We start from the raw sequence: 16,674 nt of genomic DNA, 5'->3' as shown, positions 1-16,674 counted from the left end.
TGCTGCCAGTAAGATTGCACCTAAATCAACCATTTACCGGATTGTCAAGAACTTCAAGGAGAGCGGTTCAATTGTTGTGAAGAAGGCTTCAGTGCGCCCAAGAAAGTCCAGCAAGCGCCAGGACCTTCTCCTAAAGTTGATTCAGCTGCGGGATCGGGTCACCACCAGTACAGAACTTGCTCAGGAATGGCAGCAGGCAGGTGTGAGCGCATCTGCACGCACAGTGAGGCGAAGACTTTTGGAGGATGGCCTGGTGTCAAGAAGGGCAGCAAAGAAGCCACTTCTCTCCAGGAAAAACATCAGTGACAGACTGATATTCTGCAAAAGGTACAGGGATTGGACTGCTGAGGACTGGGGTAAAGTCATTTTCTCTGATGAATCCCCTTTCCGATTGTTTGGGGCATCCGGAAAAAAGCTTGTCCGGAGAAGACAAGGTGAGCGCTCCCATCAGTCCTGTGTCATGCCAACAGTAAAGCATCCTGAGACCATTCATGTGTGGGGTTGCTTCTCAGCCAAGGGAGTGGGCTCACTCACAATTTTGCCTAAGAACACAGACATGAATAAAGAATGGTACCAACACATCCTCCGAGAGCAACTTCTCCCAACCATCCAGGAACAGTTTGGTGACGAACAATGCCTTTTCCAGCATGATGGAGCACCTTGCCATAAGGCAACAGTGCAGCACAACATTGCTTAGAATCAAGGGCAACGGTGACATCATTGAGGACCTTTAAGGTTGCAGTGACACATCCATAACCTGGGCGGAAACCAGGTTGCATACCAGAGAGAATACTATAGACATCAAGAAAGCCAGTCAGTTGATTATTGACAAGTTTTTCCAACGCTTTTGATAAACAGGGCAAAATAGAAATAGGCCTATAACAGTTAGGATCAGCTTGATCTCCCCTTTAAATAAAGGACGAACCGTGGCTGCCTTCCAAGCAATGGGAACCTCCCCAGAAAGGAGAGACCGGTTAAAAAGGTTGGAGATAGGCTTGGTGATGATAGGGGCAGCAACCTTAAAGAAGAAAGGGTCTAAACCATCTGACCCAGATGGATTTTTTGGGTCAAGTTTCAGGAGCTCCTCTAGCACCTCGGACTCAGTGACTGCCTGCAGGGAGAAACTTTGTAGCGGGGCAGGGGAAAAAGAGGGAGAAGCATCGGGGATAGTCACATTAGAAGGGGTGGGAGATGAGGAAATGTTGAACAGACAAGGAGGCATGGCTGAGTCAAATAGGAATCCTGACTTAATTAATACCTTTTCTCAATACAGGGGGTGCTGTTTCCACTTTGGAAAATATCGTCTCCAAATTAAACTGCCTCATACTCAATTCTTGCTCGTACAATATGCATATTATTATTACTATTGGATAGAAAACAATCTCTAGTTTCTAAAACCGTTTGAATTATGTCTGTGGGTGAACCAGAACTCTTTCTACAGCGAAGATCATGACAGGACATGCGAAGGTCAGAAAAATAGTCTCTGTTCTCAGATCAGTTTAAAGCTCTGTGTGTGCCCTATGGATCGAAATGAACTGCACCCGCCTTCCCCTGGATGTCAGTAACCAATGAGAAGTGGAATGGAGTCTCTACGTATTTCTCAGAGTTTATAAAACGCCATGGAGTGACATGTACGTTCTTTTGGACGCTCGTCAAGGCGCAAGAGAGGACATCAGAATGGCATGCTCAAAAGCTCTCGTTATCGGGCTAAGATATATCCGTCTGTGATTTAATTCGATATAGGTGTTAGAAACATCATAACGAAGTTATTTTAAACCGATTTATATCAGTTTATGCGAGTATATTGCTATTTTCGGAATTTTCGTAGTATTGCGCTTTGAGGATTTGGACATGTGTGTGCCACGTAGCTATTGTTAGCTGCTAGTTCCGAAGTTGAAGAGGACGTTTTACAACAAAGCAACGATTCTTTTGGACAAAGGACACCTTGCCCAAGATACTGATGGAAGCTCGTCCAAAAGTAAGAGCTATTTATGATTTTATTCCGTATTTATGTGGAAAAATGTAAACGCATTTGTCGGCCATTGTTGCGGCACTAGTCTGGCTGTAACGCACACTGTATGTCTAGTAACGTTAATTTTAAAAATCTAACTCAGCGGTTGCATTAATAACTAATGCATCTTTCATTAGCTGTCCAACCTGTATTTTTTTGGTCAATCTAATCGATAAATAATCGTAAACTTAGGTGCCTTTCCAAGATGGCAACGGCCAGAATGCATGCCATGTTTTGACAGATTACATTGCATAACCACGATTTGTGATGCTAAATATGCACATTTTCGAACAAACTCTATATGCATTGTGTAATATGATGTTACAGGACTGTCATCTGAAGAATTCTGAGAAGGTTAGTGAAAAAATTCATATATTTTGGTGGTGATAACGTTATCGCGCTTTTTGCCTTGAATCAATGCTGGGGTGATGTTAGCTCATGTGGTATGCTAATATAACGATATATTGTGTTTTCGCTGTAAAACACTTAGAAAATCTGAAATATTGTCTGGATTCACAAGATCTGTGTATTTCAATTGCTGTACGCTGTGTATTTTTAAGAAATGTTTTATGATGATTAATTAGGTAATACACGTTGCTCTCTGTAGTTATTCTAGTCGCTTTGGTGAGTTTTGTGATAGTGGCTGCAATGGTAAACTATGATTTATACCTGAAAAATGCACATTTTTCTAAAAAAACATATGCTATACCATAAATATGTTATCAGACTGTCATCTTATGAAGTTGTTTCTTGGTTAGTGGCTCTATATATCTTTATTTAGTCGAATTAGTGATAGCTACTGATGGAGTAAAAAACTGGTGGAGTAAAATAAGTGGTGTCTTTTGCTAACGTGGTTAGCTAATAGATTTACATATTGTGTCTTCCCTGTAAAACATTTTAAAAATCAGAAATGATGGCTGGATTCACAAGATGTTGGTCTTTCATTTGCTGTATGCTGTGTATTTTTCAGAAATGTTTTAGGATGAGTATTTTGGTAATTGACGTCGGTCTCTGTAATTATTCCAGCTGCTTCCAACGCTATGTCAGATTGCAGCTGCAATGTAGAACTGTGATTTATACCTGAAATATGCACATTTTTCTAAAAAAAAACATATGCTATACCATAAATATGTTATCAGACTGTCATCTTATGAAGTTGTTTCTTGGTTAGTGGCTATATATATCTTTATTTAGTCGAAATTGTGATAGCTGCCCATGCAGGAAAAAAATGGTGGAGAAAAAAAGGTTGTGTCTTTTGCTATCGTGGTTAGCTAATAGATTTACATATTGTGTCTTCCCTGTAAAACATTTTAAAAATCAGAAATGATGGCTGGATTCACAAGATCTGTATCTTTCATCTGGTGTCTTGGACTTGGTATTTAATGATATTTAGATGCTAGTATTTACTTGTGACGCTATGCTAGGCTATGCTAGTCAGCTTTTTTACTGTGGGGGGTGCTCCCGGATCCGGGATAGGGAGGAACTAGAAGTTAAGTGATGATTAAAGAGCTCAGCCATACGCTCCTTGTCAGTAACAACCACATTATCCACATTAAGGGACATGGGCAGCTGTAAGGAGGAAGGTCTCCAGGTCTTTCACCATTTTCCAGAACTTCTTTGGGGTTAGACCCACAGAGAGAGAACCGCTCCTTAAAGTAACTAACTTTGGCCTTCCGGATAGCCTGAGTGCACTTATTTCTCATTTGCCTGAACGAGAGCCAGTCAGCCTGAGTATGCGTGTGCGGAGCCCTTCGCCAAATGCAATTCTTGAGGTGGAGTGACTCTGCAAGATCACAGTCGAACCAGGGGCTGAACCTGTTTTTATTCTCATATTCTTTATGGAGGCATGTTTGTTCACAATACCACTGAAAATATCAAAAAAGTAGGTCCAAGCTTCTTCCACAGACGATCACGTCAGTGACTCAACCCACTGAACTCGAGTATAGAGAAAAAAGCCTGAGACTCAGCCCACATAATAGGAGCATGTTTAAATAGTGATGGTGCCGCTGCAGCCCTGTTGTAGTTTTTCCTGATCTGGTAACCTAACCAGGTAAAACTCCAGGCCGTATACGGTATGACGTGATTAATCTGTTGTAAAAAGGTTTAATATGAGCTATGATGGGACCAGAGTTTTTGTAGGTCACAGGTCACATAAAAAAAATGTAAACTCCTGGAAAAACTCCTGGCCTTGGGGAGGATGAAAACCCCGTGAAACTGCAGCAACCTTGTACTTGTTCATATTAATTATATTTTAAAAGAAGGGGGTCTCCTATACACAGACACAGAAAACAAAGCAACACGATTTCACAATAAAACATTTATTCACAGTCTACGTCAGCTATTGTGTTTATTGATTCAATCCAGTTAATAATTTGGGTTTGAAAAAGTCTAGTTAGTCTAGTCAGCCCAAGTCTGAATATAAACCAAATTTGATCCCATTCATATTTTCTCACAAACAAATGGGCTATAAATACACAACATTACGGCTTTGTATACCCTTGCCAGAGGGACAGTGCGCATAGTAGGCTAGACTACGCAGCTGCTGTTGTTAGTAGCCTACACTTGATCAGACTGAAAAAATTGTCTTGTTTCCATGCAAAGAGTTTTTGGAAGAGTTTTTGCTTGTGTCTGTCGGGAGTAAAGTGATGTGTTCTCACACATAAATAAAGGAGGAAAGTGGAAAGCGCGTCTTGAGCGTAATGCACTGTACTTTGTGCCCAGCCTGTGAGACCTGCAATTTCTGTGAATCTGATTGGTCAAGACATGTAAGTGTCTGCAGCAGCACTCCGATGTGTAGGACAGAGAAATTGTGCACGTTTTGACAAATCATGATTCAAATTGGTCTAAAAAACAGCACATTGACCCTCTTTTGAAAGCTTTTCGTCAATTGATTTTATTCAATTAAATCAAAAGTGTTTGAAAGGTGCTGTGTAAAATCAGCCCTGATAAAGACATCTCATGCAGTGGGCAACCCGTCATTCAGGGCAGGTGGGGTAGCGACAAATAAAAAAGTACAAATATATATATAATATTTTTTTCATGTTTTTCATGTCATTTTGGCATAAATACTTGTCACATATCAGTTTGCAAACAATGTAAAAAAATATATAATAGTGCCGCATACAAACATGGTCTCTTTTTTGCTTTCTTGAGTAAGGCACCTCCAAAATGCGGGTATTTCAGCCTAGCTCAGTGCTGTCTGTGGTAGTAGGGAAGCCAGCGGAAAATACGGAGCGTAAAGGTTGGTAATGTCAAATCAAATCACATTTTATTGGTCATCTGATGTTATTGCGAGTGTAGCGAAATGCTTGTGCTTCCAGTTGCGACAGTGTTCTCTAGTTGCGCCGTGATTGGCTCAGTGTTCTGTCACTCATGGGGACACTACGTCACCGCAAAATATACGGGGAGAGCTCAAAAATTCAAGCCCCTTGGGTGCTACCATAGAGTTACATTGGGAGTAAATTAGAAGGCTCAAGGTTATTGGCCACAGATAAAATTACGTCAAATCACGTTATATCTACCATAGCTTTGATTGGACTGATCAAGTCAACATCATACTTTCAAAATATTAGCTAGCAAGCTAGAAGTCTACCTAATGAATCAAAATCAACTATCTTCTTTTCAACCCTTGTCATATGAAGAGAAATTATGAAGAGAAATTATAGATAAAACGTATCGGTGCACATTGGCCATTGGACATACACATTACACAACAAGTTAGAAATCACAATTTCAGCAGTGAGTGGTTTGGAAGGAATCAGTGGCTAACTGCAAGCATTGCAAAGCAATCACTAGCCTGCTATTCAGTGGTGGGTGTGTGGTCCAAGTCTGGGTTTAAGGGTATCTTTTCCAAGCTTAAAAGGATAAACATTCAGCATTGGCCATGCTGTCAATCCAGCATGACTTCTGCCACATTCAAAACAATTGGAAACTCGGAACGGGGAAATATCAGACTTCATTGAGTTCAAGACAACTTGGAACTCTGAAAACGAAATTGCCCAACTGGGAAAATACGTTTTGAACGGTCATCCAACTCAGAGTTCCAAGTCGGGAACTCGGGCCTCTTTCTAGAGCTCCGACCTGAAGATGACTGACATCATGATTCAAACTACTTTTTTTCAGAGTTCCCAGTTGTCTTGAAAGCACCACAAATCCAGAGAATGCCAGGCTTTGATGACAACATTTGCCAACGAAGGACCGCCGCGCCACCTTCCTGTTCAAGTGAGAACAGCACCACAAGGTGAGTCCAGAAATGTCTTGCATGCTGCTGCATAAGTGATGTGATATGCCAGGGAGATATGTATACTGTAGCTAAGAAAGTAATACTAAGTGTATGTTGTGTAGTAAGCTGTTAGTAGCCCATGTGCCTCACCCTAAAAATTGGGCCCTTTTCCCCTCATAACTTAGCCTACTGTTCTGACTTGGTGGTGCACATGTAGCCTATAGCCTGTTTTAGAGAAATATCATAATCAAATATTGTAACAACTTTCATTGTCTGTTCATATGCCCCTTTATTTTGCCTACGGTTCTGACTTGGTGCGGAGGGAGAATACTGTAAGAACGACCCATTTTTTTTTTAAGCAGTAAATGAGGCTGAAAGAGCTGTTTCGCTGCCAGACAAGGCTCCACCAGGTGTAGCAGTGGTAAGATGTTGGCGTCACTCCTATCAAATCCCATTGAGAGCATACGTCATTGACAGAAAAACTTGAATTGTTGCATCTCATTGTGTTGTTGTCCTCCGGTGGGAAATTAGTCCTTTCCTAAATTAGCCATGAATGGAGATAGGGATTTGGACATGTGGTTTTACTTAATTCTCTGTACTGGCCAATGACTATAATGGCGATTCTGATCCAACTATTAATTCATACATTGTTGTGGCCCTGGCCTGAGAGGATGGAAGTTCAATATGTAGCTAGATGTAGAAGGCTAATGTTAACTAGCTAACGTTGCCCATGTATGGAAGTTGGGCTACCAAGCAAGCATTTTAGCCAGGTAGCCTAGGACAACAAAAAATAAAAGTGTGTACTGTATGACAGAGTGACAGACCGTTTCGTCAACATGAAAGAGAGGAGGATGGCATTGCCGTTTTTCTACAAGTAGGATGAGTCAACATGTTTTTCTACTTGCACGAACGCACACACGCACACACACACACACACACACACACACACACACACACACACACACACACACACACACACACACACACACACACACACACACACACACACACACACACACACACACACACACACACACACACACACACACACACACACACACACACACACACACACACACACACAGAATCATGGACAGCCACATCATATTTAGCATACGTTGATTGGACTAAATTGTTTTTGGTATCTTTTCGTTTTCACTGTATTAGACTAAGCACAGGTGATTTGATGATGTTGTTGAAGTTGAAATGGTGCTGGAATAGTGGAGGCAGCTCCTGTTATCCTTGCGACTAGCGGTAACTCTCCGTGGTTCTAAATCAATAGTTGTTTAGTGGTCCAAAAATGTCGGAAACATTAACTTGCTTGACCATGCTGTAGGTCATGTAACTGTCAGTTACTGTTGGCTTCCCCAGTGATTTTACCCATGCGCCGCTGCTGGTTGCTTGTTGAGTATGCACAACAGTGTCTCCCTCGCTGCTTTCTATTACAGCTGCCTTGGCCTGCACTGCCCTCCATGCATTTCTCTCTGTCACCTCGCAGGGGGTATTGGCCAAATAAGCCTGTGCATTAAACAGCACTTCAGCACGGCTTCTCACCTGCCTTGGTTGTGTTAGGAGAGGGGAAATGTTGTGCTGACATAACCTCTGGTTAACTAGTCTATTTACAACATGGGCCCATGAAAGACCCGACAGTGTGTCAATGCCAGGAGTCTGTCATTGTTTTACACCAATAAGACCTATTCGCCACACGCTGATAAAGGCTCTTTAGCCGAAACATTGGTCAAATAAATCCACAGCAAGGAGAGGAGCGTGGGAGTTGTTTGACCCTAAGACATCCATTGGACCAAACGCAAATACGAAAGGATGTGGGCTCAGGAGAGACTATTTTAGCACAATGCTATTTCGACAAGCCTAAATATGGAACAGAGAAAGTAGAGGGGACCTGGGTCCGGCAGCCTTCCAGACAAAACCTAATCCGTTTTAGAGAGCATCTTGGAAGAGGACAGGGACAGTCAACCCATATCACAAATCAAACACGAATGACACTCGTGTTGAAGCCCAAAGAAAGGAGAAGTGGATCAACCCAAACCAACCCCGCAGGACATGGATAAGATTTAGAAAATGCCCTTGTTTCTCTGTCTTGAGTCAGCCAAGGTCAAGAAGCTGCAGAGGATAACAAAGGGAAAGAATGCCATCAACACTGGCGTGTTGGTGTGGAACGAGCCAAAAGAGACCTACAGTGTTTATGGCGGAAGGCAACATTAGGTACAGTAGGATAGATAGGTGAACCCCTATGACTTACTGTACTACCCATCCTTGCAAACATCCGATGAGCCATGATAAGAATGCCATAATGTTGAGAAGATATGGGCCTGGCTAGAGTTGGATTACCGGATCAAATGATAGTGTTTGTTTTCTCAGGTAGTTGTGCATTTGGTGCTGCTTTCTGGAATTCTAACATACGAGGAGGGGGAAAACTAAGACTGTACTTAGGGAAGTCATATGGTGTAAATGACAGGACTTTGGGCAACAACAGCACATGTGACACAAAAGACCAAAACATTGGTTTAATGACATTTCCATATCAACAGTTGCCACTATACTACGATGAGGGAAGAGTGGAAACCACGGCGAGTACAAGTGAATACAATATAATAACAATTTGGAATCAGTCCAAAGCACTAAACCTAAAATGAAGCCCATAGAGAATGGATTCTTCCACCAATCTAGGTAGAATTGTCAAACCCATCATAGCAGATGCGTGACTGATGAGTTGAAAAACTGGAAAGATGTTCACTGGAAGATGATGCTGTCTATCTGATCATGTTCCACTCCATGCATGCCTGGATCTTTGATTACAAAATCCTTTTTCATTGAGAATTAGAGTTATTTCCTGATCAGAAACATCGGGAAGATTGCGCAGTCAAGAGAATGTACAATTTTTTTAAAGGAGGGAATCCTTCATTGGTGGAACCACCACATCCGTTTGATATATTACAACGACAAATAAGTTACTGCAAACAACCAACACTTTTTCCCCCTCAAACATCATTGCATGTGCGAAAGAACAGCAGAATATGTAAAAATAAATTAAAAAAAATAATAATTACCACGCTCATCCCATGTTCTGCATTTCATCAACAAAAATAATAACAAAAACGATGGCGTGAACATGGCGCTGTTTCCCCAAATGCGGATTCAATCTTTAACGGGTGCAGGCTAATTCAGTGCCTCACATACACAATATAATACAGGTCTATATATTTTCGGCCAAATATCACTGTTGTCATCTCCACCGTCTTCTTGCAGGGTTATGTTGTGTTCAGTGGAGGCTGCTGAGGGGAGGACGGCTCATAATAATGGCTGGAATGGAGCGAATGGAATGGCATCAAACACATGGAAACCGGGATGTATCTGATACCATTCCACTTATTCCGCTCTAGCCGTTATCACGAGCCCGTCCTCCCCAATTAAGGTGCCACCAACCTCCTGTGGTTGTGTTCCTCTCAGGGCTACAGACATAGACAGGGTCTTAGGGAATCATGGCACTGAACACGTCCACAGTACACAAGGGCTTTGAGCCAAGCGCCTGTCTATTTCTGATGCTGATAGTCAGCACTTTAATAATAGCATGCTAGTATTTCCCTGTATCAACCAAGCCGGGTGCTAGGATCAGTTTCAATTATACTGTTTCAGATAGACAAGGACAGCCCAAAATTTGCCCACAAAGTATTAACCAATTACATTGAAATGCATGTTCTTGTAATTTGTAAGTCGCTCTGGATAAGAGCGTCTGCTAAATGACTTAAATGTAAATGTAAATGTAAATGATTGGAAAATGAAGGGTTTTTGTAATGCATGTTCCTGTAATGATTGAAGGGAATTTAAATGTTTTTTTTTGGTGATGTTTCTAGCTAAGCAATAAGGCCCGAGGGGGTGTGGTATATGGCCAATATACCACGGCTTAGGGCTGTTTGTTAACATGGCGCAATGCGGAGTGCCTGGATACAGCACTTGGCCATATACCACAAACCCTCGAGGTGCTTTAGTGCTATTATAAACTGTTTACCAATGAAATTAGAACAGTAAACAAGTAATTTTGCATCATACCCGTGGTATATTGTGTGATTTACCACAGCTTTCAGCCAATCAGCATCCAGGAGTCAAACTACCCAGATTATAATGATTGTTAATTAATGTCCAAGTAATGCCTCTGGTGATTAAAAATTATTAGAAAGTCTGTCGAAGGTTTTAGGTGATTGCAAATGAATGTTGCTGTGATCTTGAAAATGATTGTAAATTAATGCTTGTGTAATTACCGTAGTAAATGGATGTCTGTCCGGCACTCGCACATGTAATGTTCGAGCTGAAGGAGCGATAGAGCTTGGCACACCTGGGTGCACGTGCACCCTAATTGGGCTCTCCTATGCGGGGGTTACCCACAATGGTGGAGGGGATTTGTATTGGGAACATTAAATAGTCAAGGAGAAGAAGGACACGGGCAATTAGAGAAGAAGTGGACTGCATGAGTGCACATGATCGCCCCCCCTTCGCCCAAACATCTCCATCACTGCCGCCATGACAGCACAAAGACACCTGTTGTCATGCCTGCTCCCGCTCTTCCCCCCTGGAGCTCGAGGGTGCCAGGCTCCCCAACATTACGCATACCTGCATTCCCCCGTCACGCGCATCAGCGATTATTGGACTCACCTGCACTCAATCACCTCTGTCATTACCTCCACTATATCTGTCTGTTCCCCCGCTCTGTTCCCCGCTTCAGCATTGATTGTCTTATGTCCTTGTATACCCGTGAGCTGACACTGTTCCTGTCTTGTTTCATGTCTGTTCCTGATTAAATGTTTGACTCCCTGTACCTGCTTCTCTACTCCGGCGTCGGTCCTTACACCTGTGGGTCCGGTCACGAAAGTCCAAATGGTTTGAGGTGGATGAGGGCTGAGGCACAATCAGAGGACTCATCTGTGATGGAGAGGAGCACAGGGATAGAACGTTCCCTGAGATTAACAGCAGGACAGGGAGAACCAGTGTCTTGCCTGGTGATGGGACATTGGCAGCTTTTGGACAGACTGTACTATAATATACAATCTACAGCACTACGAGGATTCCCCCCATTAGGCCCACGTCACATGGGAAGGAGGTGGTCCACTAATAAACGCAGTGGAAGATAGGCCTATTTACTGAGAATTGGTTGTTCTGGACACTTGACATGCTCCCCAATAAGCCCACTAATGTCTCAGGTCATGTCAGAGTGGACAGAACATCGTGAATGAATAAGAACGCTAGAACACTGATTAAAATTCCAGAGTCGTGAGTGGATACAGCCTTGCAGTATACCAGTGCATACAGCCTTGCAGTATACCAGTGCATGGCAGTCTTGGAACATAGATTGTATAGATGATATTTCCCAGGCTGCTCTGCTGCCTATCACACAGCCAGTGGTCCAGAGAAGATAACTGAGATCGGGTACACACCGTGGTGGGGAGGGAGTCCCTCCGTGGAGCTCACGATGGTTCCACGCTGTCACTAGCCTGACGAGGCAGGGACAGGGACAGTCACAGTCCGTCAAACGCTGCAGATCCTAGGGGAAATTTAAGAAGGAAATTGGCTCCCTTCTTTAAAGCATCTGGCTCTCACACAGGAGCGACGTGATTCAGTACATATCACTCAAAGGCTATGAAATGCTTTAGCCTACACCTAATTGGACGCTGAGGAAAGAGAATGTATTAAAGATTCAGGCAAAAAGGCCAAATGTGCCTCAAGACACGTTTAATTTGTGGAAGCATTACACGAGTCGAAAACCAGATGTTCAACAAACAACACCTTTCTTTTTCTCAGTGAAATAAGATTATGAGGACGATATTGGATTTTGCAGGATTTCTTAAAGAGGTGCCACTAATAAATCATTTCATTGAGTCAGCGTGTTACAGCTGAATAACAATAACCACCTACTCCAATGTCTACCTGGCTGCACTACTCGCGGAACACAAAACACCACTTTTGTTGCCAACGATGGAGCCTCTCATCAGGTACAGTTCCCTCCTGGTAATAACACAGTGGTGGCATCTCCCTCAGAATGCATTGAGGGCTTTTGAAATGTTGTCAAATGTCATCAGAGCGGACCTAATGGCCATAGAGTTGTTTCACTCATCAGCAACACAGACACCTGGTGTGGAAAGGTCAACCGGAATTAGTTCCTGTGAACACACACCTGTACATGTCATTTACACTCACTGTCCATAAAAAATACATGAATAGGTGTTGTGATTAAGTTAATCTGATATAATATTCAGCGTGTTGTGATTAAGTTCATCTGATATAATATTCAGCGTGTTGTAATTAAATTCATCTGATATAATATTCAGCGTGTTGTAATTAAATTCATCTGATATAATATTCAGCGTGTTGTGATTAAGTTAATCTGATATAATATTCAGCGTGTTGTAATTAAATTCATCTGATATAATATTCAGCGTGTTGTGATTAAGTTAATCTGATATAATATTCAGCGTGTTGTAATTAAATTAATCTGATATAATATTCAGCGTGTTGTGATTAAGTTAATCTGATATAATATTCAGCGTGTAGTAATTAAATTCATCTGATATAATATTCAGCGTGTTGTGATTAAGTTAATCTGATATAATATTCAGCGTGTTGTAATTAAGTTAATCTGATATAATATTCAGAGTGTTGTGATTAAGTTAATCTGATATAATATTCAGCGTGTTGTAATTAAATTCATCTGATATAATATTCAGCGTGTTGTAATTAAGTTAATCTGATATAATATTCAGAGTGTTGTGATTAAGTTAATCTGATATAATATTCAGCGTGTTGTAATTAAGTTCATCTGATATAATATTCAGCGTGTTGTAATTAAATTAATCTGATATAATATTCAGCGTGTTGTGATTAAGTTAATCTGATATAATATTCAGCGTGTAGTAATTAAATTCATCTGATATAATATTCAGCGTGTTGTGATTAAGTTAATCTGATATAATATTCAGCGTGTTGTAATTAAGTTAATCTGATATAATATTCAGAGTGTTGTGATTAAGTTAATCTGATATAATATTCAGCGTGTTGTAATTAAGTTAATCTGATATAATATTCAGCGTGTTGTGATTAAGTTCATCTGATATAATATTCAGCGTGTTGTAATTAAATTCATCTGATATAATATTCAGCGTGTTGTGATTAAGTTAATCTGATATAATATTCAGCGTGTTGTAATTAAATTCATCTGATATAATATTCAGCGTGTTGTGATTAAGTTCATCTGATATAATATTCAGCGTGTTGTAATTAAATTCATCTGATATAATATTCAGCGTGTTGTAATTAAATTCATCTGATATAATATTCAGTGTTGTGATTAAATTCATCTGATATAATATTCAGCGTGTTGTGATTAAATTCATCTGATATAATATTCAGCGTGTTGTGATTAAATTCATCTGATATAATATTCAGCGTGTTGTGATTAAATTCATCTGATATAATATTCAGCGTGTTGTGATTAAATTCATCTGATATAATATTCAGCGTGTTGTAATTAAATTCATCTGATATAATATTCAGCGTGTTGTAATTAAATTCATCTGATATAATATTCAGCGTTTTGTGATTAAGTTAATCTGATATAATATTCAGTGTTGTGATTAAGTTAATCTGATATAATATTCAGTGTTGTGATTAAGTTAATCTGATATAATATTCAGCGTGTTGTGATTAAGTTAATCTGATATAATATTCAGCGTGTTGTGATTAAATTCATCTGATATAATATTCAGCTCACTATTTGGCTTCTTAAATAATCAGACCAACACTGCCAAAGGGTATATTTACGTCACGCTAATCATCTATGTCATACATTATTAGCGTGACCTATAGACATTACCATGACGGCCATGTGAGGTGAACGGTTTATTTAACCAGGAGGACCATAGCAAACCAGACAGGCTGTCCTTGCACTGGCAAAGAGTTGTTCATGTAGAAGAAAATGACAAGCATGAGTCATAAAGTGGGACGTCATCATTTGATTCAAAATGTATTATCAATAAATTTAGATGTGGACTGAGAGACTTTAACCATGAGGAAATACAGAGCAAGCAGCAAGCAATAGTCTCCTTGATGGAATCTTTCGTTGTTGTAATCACTCTCAAACACATTCTATTGCATTGAAGTCCATACTGTAATCACTACTCAAGGTGGATTTACTATATTTCTAAAATATAGGTCGTTTTTATTGTGCATATAAACACAAAATAGGATATCAAGATGATCAGGCTGCTCTTTCATCTGTGAGCTAATGTTACGTGAGTCGGCGTTGAATGATAATCAGACTTCTGCTCCTACCAGTAGCTCGTTATACACTTTCAGATATCACTTAGTTTTCCCCTCTCCAATCTGTCTAGTACTCCCATTTGCATGCAGACCAGTGATTGGCCACTCATATCTTATGCCTCAATAGACAGCCGTGAACTGATTGGCTCCTGCCAGAAGAGGGCATGGAATCCCTGCGACCAAAAACACACATAAAAGGGAGCGTGGAAAACCACAGAGGCAGACAAGCACCTACCTACTACAAGAGAACTTTGAGCACTATCAGAGACCTTATGCTAGAATCTTTGTACAGAAATCTCTGACAATCTACACTCAGTGTGCAATTGCGCAGCTGTTTCTACCGACAGCAACTTCACCAGAATACAGAAGAGTTTGACTGGTCTTACGTTCTACTATTCTACCTGTCTACTGACAGAGACTGTCAGTGACTGAGCGGCCAGTTTAAAGACACTTTTAGAAGCATATCGTCATCCAAACAAAAAGCAGTATCATGTCTCTAGAGGTGAAGGAGAAGACGCAGGTGAGGTTGGTGTTCCTGGGGGCGGCCGGCGTGGGCAAGACGGCCCTGATCCGCCGCTTCCTCCAGGACACCTTCGAGCCCAAGCACCGGCGCACCGTGGAGGAGATGCACAGCAAGGAGTACGACATCGGTGGCTCTAAGGTCACCGTGGAGATCCTGGACACCAGCGGCAGCTACTCCTTCCCTGCCATGCGCAAGCTCTCCATCCAGAACAGCGACGCCTTCGCCCTGGTCTACGCGGTCGACGACGCAGAGTCGCTGGAGGCCGTCAAGAGCCTCCGCGACGAGATCCTGGAGGTCAAGGAGGACAAGTACACCCCGATCGTGGTGGTGGGTAACAAGGCAGACCGAGCGGGAAGCGACCGGCAGGTGGCAGCTGACGACGTACTGTCAACAGTGGAGCTGGACTGGAACAACAGCTACGTGGAGACGTCGGCCAAGGAGAACAACAACGTGATGGAGGTGTTCAGGGAGCTGCTGCAGCAGACCAACCTGCCCTGCCGGCTGAGCCCTGCTCTGAGGCGCCGCAGGGAGACCTTCCCCAAAGGAGACCCCAAGGCCTCCCGGCCGCCCATGAACAAGACCAACTCCTGCATCATCTCCTAATAGGGCAGGTTGAAGGAGAAAGAGAGGGAAAGGGCGTGGGCTAGTACACCTGTTAAAGTGCTGCTGGACAAGAGGGAGAGGGAAACTTTACTATGTATGGGCTGAAAAGGTTGAGGTGAGGGACTGCCAGTGTGCTGAAACAGAACTGAACTCCCAAACACTCTTGATTCCACGTCTGCTTCCCTTGTCCAAGCGATGTGGTTGAAATGGGAAGAGAATGGGCGACAATGAATGGTTATGAAAGAGGACTTGGTCCAACTAATGTAAACATTGTAAGGTGGGGAGATAAGGGTGAAAAGGTGACAAAGATGTTCAACTGCTCAGTTGTTTACTTAATGTAATGTGATGCTGCTTATTTGGTTAACAGGCTTCTGCTGTTTCCGTTTAGATCAATGTATAGCTTTTGTATTCAATTGATGCTAATTTTGCAACGTGTGTTTGACATTCACTTGTAATAAGACATTTGACTATTGCAACCATACAAGAAGAGTATTTATTGACTCAAAGGAAATATTTATATGCTGGGGTTTGTGCAAAGTTAATGGTTTGATGTAAAACACCATCTATTCAGTTGGAAATTCACGTGTAGCACAGCATTATTGTTTACAAAAGACTCGCTTGTATTCAAGTTTATTGATTTGCTATTAAGCATGACTTGATTAATGTGTGTAAAAAGTGGTGACATGCAAATGTCTACTACATGCAATTTTTATTTTAAACATGTTTTTATATTCTTATGTTTTTTTTATTCATGATTTATACATGAAACCGCTTTACCAGTGTTCATTTTACAATGGAATGTTTACCCCATAAAGCTAAATAAATAGTACACAAATTTTAAAAAAGCTATGATCTCCTGTAATAACTAACTGCATTATGAATATGAGAGACACATTTGCATTCTCTATTGAGAATGCAAAACGCAGACACAAACTGGAGTGAAACGGATGTCACACACATCAGACATCGCACACGTCAATCAAATAGCAA

General features: G+C 41.4%; 1 pseudogene; it reads left to right on the top strand.

The window, feature by feature from the left end:
* The first annotated feature begins 14,769 nt into the window (after positions 1 to 14,769).
* LOC139567564 (GTP-binding protein Rhes pseudogene) lies at positions 14,770 to 16,529 on the top strand (annotated as a pseudogene).
* The last annotated feature ends 145 nt before the right edge of the window (positions 16,530 to 16,674 follow it).

The sequence above is a fragment of the Salvelinus alpinus genome, chromosome 2 (genome assembly GCF_045679555.1).
Source record: "Salvelinus alpinus chromosome 2, SLU_Salpinus.1, whole genome shotgun sequence".
NCBI classification, from domain to species: domain Eukaryota; kingdom Metazoa; phylum Chordata; class Actinopteri; order Salmoniformes; family Salmonidae; genus Salvelinus; species Salvelinus alpinus.
The sequence above is the reverse complement of the archived record's forward strand: the minus strand, read 5'-3'. Positions and strand labels throughout refer to the sequence as shown.